Source organism: Oratosquilla oratoria, chromosome 17 (genome assembly GCF_046742065.1).
Source record: "Oratosquilla oratoria isolate Oo_2021 chromosome 17, ASM4674206v1, whole genome shotgun sequence".
In the NCBI taxonomy this organism is placed as follows: Eukaryota; Metazoa; Arthropoda; class Malacostraca; order Stomatopoda; family Squillidae; genus Oratosquilla; species Oratosquilla oratoria.
Genome location: NC_134793.1, coordinates 2,747,216 through 2,754,715, shown reverse-complemented (window position 1 = coordinate 2,754,715; position 7,500 = coordinate 2,747,216).

The following is a 7,500-nucleotide window of genomic DNA, read 5'->3' as shown; positions in this document are numbered from 1 at the left end:
TTTCCACTCGCTTGAAAAAGGATTACAGTGAAATATCTCAGAGGAGCTTCACGCACGCGCACGCGCGCATGGGTACATGTTTCTGTACGTGTGTATGTTTGTGTGTGTGTGTGTGTGTGTGTGTGTGTGTGTGTGTGTGTGTGTGTGTGTGTGTGTGTGTGTGTGTGTGTGTGTGTGTGTGTGTGTGTGTGTGTGTGTGTCTGTGTGTGTTTGTGCGTGTGCGTTTGCGGTTTTTGTGTGCATTTGTATATGTGTATCAGTTTATTAATGAATGACTAAAAATTACTAACCACCATACATCTTGGAAATTCTATATTCTCCATGAATGTGTTCAATATTTGTCAGTTTAATCTTTATGCATTACAATATAGATATTTAATATATATTTTACGAAAAGGTATATTCAAGTCTAAAGTCTTCGAGATTTTTATCCGCTGTACAAAAAAATTATGGAAATATTTGTGCTTGAGGTGTGAACTAGCTTGTTTCAATTAGTTTACATTAAAATTTGTGTCATGAAACAAATGAAAAATTTGTAGTATATTCCAGTTCATTTTCTCTTCTATGTCTCATCTGATCATATGAAAATATCAAATCTTTGTCATTTAATCTTATGTATATTTTTGTGTACTTAGAAAATTATTGCAAAGACCTTTATTCATTTGATCTAATCAATTGCTTTTTTAATCCCATCGAGCCGAATGCTCTAAACATTTTAGAAATAACTCAATCAGCTTAAATGTAGTCAGATAATGAAAAAAAAAATCATATACAAGAGCTCACGTCATCGAAGTAGTGGAATATCAGAATCAGTCTATGAAAACATGAGAAGAATTTTTTGTTTACGAATATTTCAACATTATATAATTTATACAGTGGAATAAATTCAATTATTTTGTTGTCTGAGTGTAGACGTTGATATATATAATAGATTTGTGAGTAAAAAATATGTCGAATAAAGTCTAGACTATTGGAAAAATGTGATTACCGAGGTTTGTAAAATATAAGTTTCTATTTATGAAATGATAGATAAAAAATGTCACTTAATGAGCACCAATTTCAGGCCATTACCTCGATGTGTGTGTGTGTGTATGTGTGTGTGTGTGTGTGTGTGTGTGTGTGTGTGTGTGTGTGTGTGTGTGTGTGTGTGTGTGTGCGCACACGCGCATGCCTGTTTGTCTTTGTGTTTATCGTCGTGATGATGATGATGGTGATGATGATGATGATGATGATGATGATGATGATGATGATGATGATGATGATGATGATGATGATGATGATGATGATGAAAAAATAATAATAAAACAACAACAATAATAATAACAGTAAAAGGTTTATTTCAATAGCAGTAATACACTAATAATAATGCAATTCAAAAGATGATTGTGCATAAGTATGTCTTTGTATGCTTATTGATACCTATGAATAATCACTTTCCTCATTGTAGATATATTGCATGCAAGTATAATGAGTAATACATATTTAGCCTCAGCCTATTTGTCCACACTTATCGGAAAGTTAACATATCACATTCTCTATGAATTTTCTCGATATTTGTTAGTTTGAATTGTATGTAACAGAGTAAAATATGTATGTATTTTGCTTGAAAGTATATAAAAGTTTAACAGGTACGAGATTTTCATTTGCTCAACAAAATTCTTATGGAAATGTTTGTATTTAAGTATGAACTAGATGTTGATTTGCATTCTGTTTTTATATTATGAAAAAATAATAGTAATATATTCAAGTTCGTTTTCTCTTTTATGGATCTCTTCGCATCATATTGAAATATAATTTCTTTAACATTTTGATTATATACAGTATATATGTGTAACCAAGAACTATATTCATTTAATGTTGTCAATCACCATTTTAATACAACGAGTCGAATGCGTTAATAATTTTTAGCAATAATTCAATCAGGTTACATGTGGTCAGATAGCGAAAAGAAAAATAAGTAATTAAATAATCATGAGTTTTCGTCATCGTAGTGGTGGAATATCATAAACCATGTATGAAAACATGACAAGGGTCTTTGATGTTGACGATTTTCTCAACAATATTTCATTTACCCACAAGGATAAATTAAATTACATTATTGTCTGAATACGTTAAAGTTTGTATTATACATGTGTGCGTAATGAAATGTGTCGATTAAAGTGTGCAGTATAAGAAGAAAAAATATTGTTGACACTTGAAAAATACAAGTTCCTTAAGTAACTGATTAGATGAAAAACATTGTTGTTGGTGTGCTTCAGATATTCAGTGGACAATAATTTCGAGTCGTTCGTGTTACAGTCTTGAGTTAGGCGCGCGCGTGAATTTGTGTGTGAGTGTGTGTATACATATGAGTTTGTATATATATGTGAATGTGTGTATATCTCTGAGTGTATGTATATAAGTGAGTGGGTGTGTATATGCGAGGGTTTTGTTGATTGTGTGTGTGTGTGTGTGTGTGTGTGTGTGTGTGTGTGTGTGTGTGTGTGTGTGTGTGTGTGTGTGTGTGTGTGTGTGTGTGTGTGTGTGTGTGTGTCTTTGTATATGTGAATGTGTGTATATATGTAATTGTGTATATATGTGAGTGTTTGTATATAAGTGAGTGTGTGTATATGTGAGCGTGTTTATATGTGAGTGTATATATGTGAGTGACTACAGTATACGTGAGTGCATATTTGTGGATATATGAGTGTATATATATGAGTGTGTATATATGTGCGTATATGTGAGAGTGTACATGTATGTGTGTGTGTACATATGAGTATTTTTGTATATATGAGTGTGTTTATGTGTGTGTGTGTATTTATGTGTGCTTGTATGTATGTGCGTGTGTGTATTTATGTGTATGTGTTTGCGTGTGTGTGGGGGGCATGCGTGCGTGTGTGCGTCTGGACTTGATATTCATCATAGTCTTAGATCTCGTGATAGGTACGTGATCGTCAACTTTTACCTTTATTGATGAAAGAGCAGATCTCATGCTACCCGCTCTATGGTCAATCCTGTGGCATTACACACACGCACATTTACCCTTCCTATTGCTGAAAGGAGACAGTAACGGTTTGTGGTACCCTTGAAAGCTTCTAAAGCCGGGAGCGCGACTTGGAGTCGGGACCTCAAACATGGAACCACATTTGGATATGTGTGCGTGTATGTAGGTATGTGTAGGTATGTATGTAATGTATGTATGTATGTATGTATGTATGTATGTATGTATGTATGTATGTATGCATGAATGCATGTATGTATGTGTGTGTGTATGTATGTATGCATGTCTATGTGTACATATGTATATATATATATATATATATATATATATATATGTGCGTATGTGTGCATTAAGTATATATGTATATATGAGAATTTGCATCTTTCAATCCACATCTTAAAGCGGTAGAATTATTTCATCTGTTATTTTTCTCCACTGAACATAATAGTGTATTAATGTTCAAATATATTTTTCATTAAGAGAGTTTTGCGTTCGTTTGCAATTGCAATATTCTGATCAATATACATTTTCAATTATAAGCTATTCGTCTTATTTTCAGTGTCTTTTTGAACATTTGTCATACATTTTGTTGAATGATAACTGCAAACTGTGTAGGCAGAATATGCACCTAACTTTCATACTCGTCAAGGAGTATTATACCACAAGGATTTTTTTTTTAACTTGTTAGCATTCACTGCGAGGTAATTGTCAGTTCGAGTGACTTCGACTTTGCCAACTTGAGGGAAAGTCGTGTGAGATCCGGTGAGGAACGGGATGTGGTAGGTGAATCTAACCATTTCCCAGTGAGGTGATTTCAATTTTTTCTATTCATTTTTCCTTCGAGAAAAACTAAACTGCTAAGGCAATGTCTCAATCTAAAATATAAGATTTAATTTTTTAAATTATTTTCTTAGAAAAAAAAAATGTAATTCTTGCGGCTGTCTCATGTTATCATGTTATCATGTTATCATGTTGTACCAATGCAATGAAGGCTGGTTATATGCGTCCTATTGATAACTAGGAAATCTATTGCAAATCTTTTCATACCTTAAATTAAAGACCTCATATCTAGGAGATAGGCTTTGTAAATCATGTGTGGGTGGGAGGGTGGTGGGAAGGGGGGAGGTTGGCATCCTCAACCCTGACACAGTTTAGAATATATCTTAGGGGTAATCGGGCAAAAAATGTTAAAGACACACTTAAAGACACCATTGGCTTAAATATGTTTGACTTTCGGGCAAAAAGTGTTAAAGAAACACTTAAAGACACCATTGGCTTAAATATCTTTAGCGTTCAACAAGAATGTGGTCTATTTCTTCAACAACTTGTTTACATTAATCAAGACCGCTTTGTTTTCCAGACAGTCAATGAGTAAACTCCTGAGAGTATCTTTTTCATAACAGGTGACCTGAATATAATAAGCCCCTGTTTCTTTGTTTGTTAATTGATTGGATCTCAGTGATATGAAAAAATGCAGCTTATATGAGAAGACATAAAATGAAAGTCATGTTCTAGAAAAAAAAGTCCACTTCTAAACACAAGCATGATCACACTGTCAGAGCAATAGTGACCAGGTTGCTATTAAGTGTAATGTCAAGGGAGGTGTCAGGTTACTTGCCCGTGTCCTTTTCAATTAATCCGTTTCATAGTGCTGCGTTTACGTTTGTGTTAGAGAAAGTGACATGAACACTGTCTTCTCGTTCACCCCTCTCTCTCTCTCTCTCTCTCTCTCTCTCTCTCTCTCTCTCTCTCTCTCTCTCTCTCTCTCTCTCTCTCTCTCTCACTCCCCATCTCTCTCTCTCTCTCTCTCTCTCTCTCTCTCTCTCTCTCTCTCTCTCTCTCTCTCTCTCTCTCTCTCTCTCTCTCTCTCTCTCTCTCTCTCTCTCTCTCTCTCTCTCTCTCTCTCTCTCTCTCTCTCTCTCTCTCTCTCTCTCTCTCTCTCCTCTTTCTCCCTCTCTCTCTCTCTCTCTCTCTCTCTCTCTCTCTCTCTCTCTCTCTCTCTCTCTCTCTCTCTCTCTCTCTCTCTCTCTTTCTCGAATTTTATCTGTATGTCTCTTTACTTCTTGCTCTCTATTTATCTCGCATCAATTTTATATATTGAATTTTTATATTTTGTCTAAATGTTAATACTCATATCAAATAAAGTTTAAAATGGATTGTGGTTAAGTAAGACCTCATCAATTATTCTCTATGTTATTTGAATCTTTCTTTTTCATTACAGGTCGGTGTTGAATCAAATATTTGAACGGTAAAAGGGATACAACGCTTCGGTATGTATTGAGATTATTTGTTTCATAAAAGAGATTTAATGCCTTCACAAAGGATAACAAAAGCGGAGCATGCCGGCAGGAGACCTTTTGATCCGTATCTAGGTCAAATGCGAAAAAAAATAATGATAAACAAATAAATGAATAAATAAAAACTAATAATGTAAATAAATAAAATAGATAAATGCATAGGTATAGTTAGATAATAAACAGGTAAATAGTAAATAATAATAAATTGACATAACTACTGTTAGCATCTAGACCTCTTAGAAGACGTAATCTACCACCAAAATCTCCTAGACATTCATCTACCACCTCTGCTTATACTATCGGCACTGCACGTATGCTTCGGTGCAGACAGAGTAGCCTGGTACTCGACCTGACGTCTTCACGCACCTGGTCACCCCGGGTCAGGTCGCTATTGTCCAGACGGACACCTCACCCGCAGCTGGACGCCTCACCAACCCTAAAGGATTGCCACCAAGCCAAGCAGTTACCATTTGATACAAATTGTTTTTTCCTACGGGATATGTCTATCCTGTCCAACCTCGGACAACTGTATGTCATTTGTATATATGTATATGCAATGTATAAGGTAGTTAAAACCTATCCTGATCTCTAATATTTGCTAAAACTGCATCTTGTAAATAAATATTATCTCGTCGGCAACCTAACCACGAGCCATGTATATAAACACCTGTCACCAAATAATGAAGAGAAAGACCACAGAGAGAGACAGAGCTACACGTTGCTCCGCTGCTTTTTATTATAAAGCCTCCGAACACCGCTCAACTACGACCACGTACTACCACAGAAGAGAAAGACCACAGAGAGAGACAGAGCTACACGTTGCTCCGCTGCTTTTTATTCTAAAGCCTCCGAACACCGCTCAACTACGACCACGTACTACCACAACTCATATGTTGCGATACCATCCAACACTAATAATAAACGAGAATCAAACAAATAAACTACCGGACAAATGCTAACAAAATAAATAAACAAATTATAGAAAATGAATGATAGTCATTACAGCATCTTGGTTAGGTGTTTATCTGAATGAAAATGATTCTTAAAGCTTCGAACTGAACTACATTGCACTTCCTGTGCAGGAAGTTTATTCCATTCATTAACTACACGGTTGGCGAAGTTGTTTCTACCCACTTCCAAATGATTTTTTTTTTCCAGACAGTTTGAGACCATTGTTTCTCGTCGGATTCTCATTCAGTGTGATTTTTTTTTTCCAACGGAGTGCCACGTCTATGAATAATGTATTCTGGCCGTAGAAAGATTAAGGAGAGATAAGTTCATTCAATTCACTAGGAATTAAAATACGTGTTCACCTACTGAATGTGTGCCACGCGTTCTAGTACCATTTCATACTTTATCTCTCTCACCATCTGTCTTCGTTTCGGCCCTCCCCCTCAATCCCAACGTCCAAAATGTAAACACTTGGATCAATGCCAGGCACTGCATCTCGTCTTTCTCCCCACGTCTTTGCAATCCATCAACCCTGACTCCATTGATCGACGGATACCACAAGGTTCCTTGTCGCTCCAGATTCCCCGACTGACTGGTGAACGCTACAGCTCTGCATCAGTGAACTTCGCCGAACTCGTATATACTGTAAATTTAGAGATTTAATTTCCTAGTTATTGTTAGAAAACTAGGGCATAAGAACCTAAGAATGGAAGAGACTATACGAGACCATAAGACCTACACTTGGCAGTTCCATGTCCATTAACGTCCATCATCCCCTTTAATAAATTTATCTAATATTCTCTTAGAACAACCATTTGTTGCAGCGCGCGCATTACATGGATACCAAATCTAAGTCTTTTCTTTAACATGGTGATCTATAACAATTATGTGATTAGATAACATGCATTTTAATACCTCACTAGAACGTTTGTTATAGCAGAAAATTAAAAATGTGTAAAAAGTTACCTATTTAGTATGTTTTGGTATTTTTTCCATGAAATTTAAGTTTACATAAGTCGAAGTGTGAAAGTCGTTTTTTAATCTAATAAACAGTTTCTGAACAATGAGGACAAAGTTGACGAAAAACTTTTGTTCATCATAATAGATGTTCCTCCTAAGGTATTCAACACGTATCATAACTAAAAAACTACTATTTTGATACAATAAATCACAGACACCCGAGCCTAAGTTCCTAAAGTTATTCTTCGACTTCTGTGGCAAGAACTGTGAAGAATAATGTTGGAGGCTAATATCGAAATGTTGGAGTCT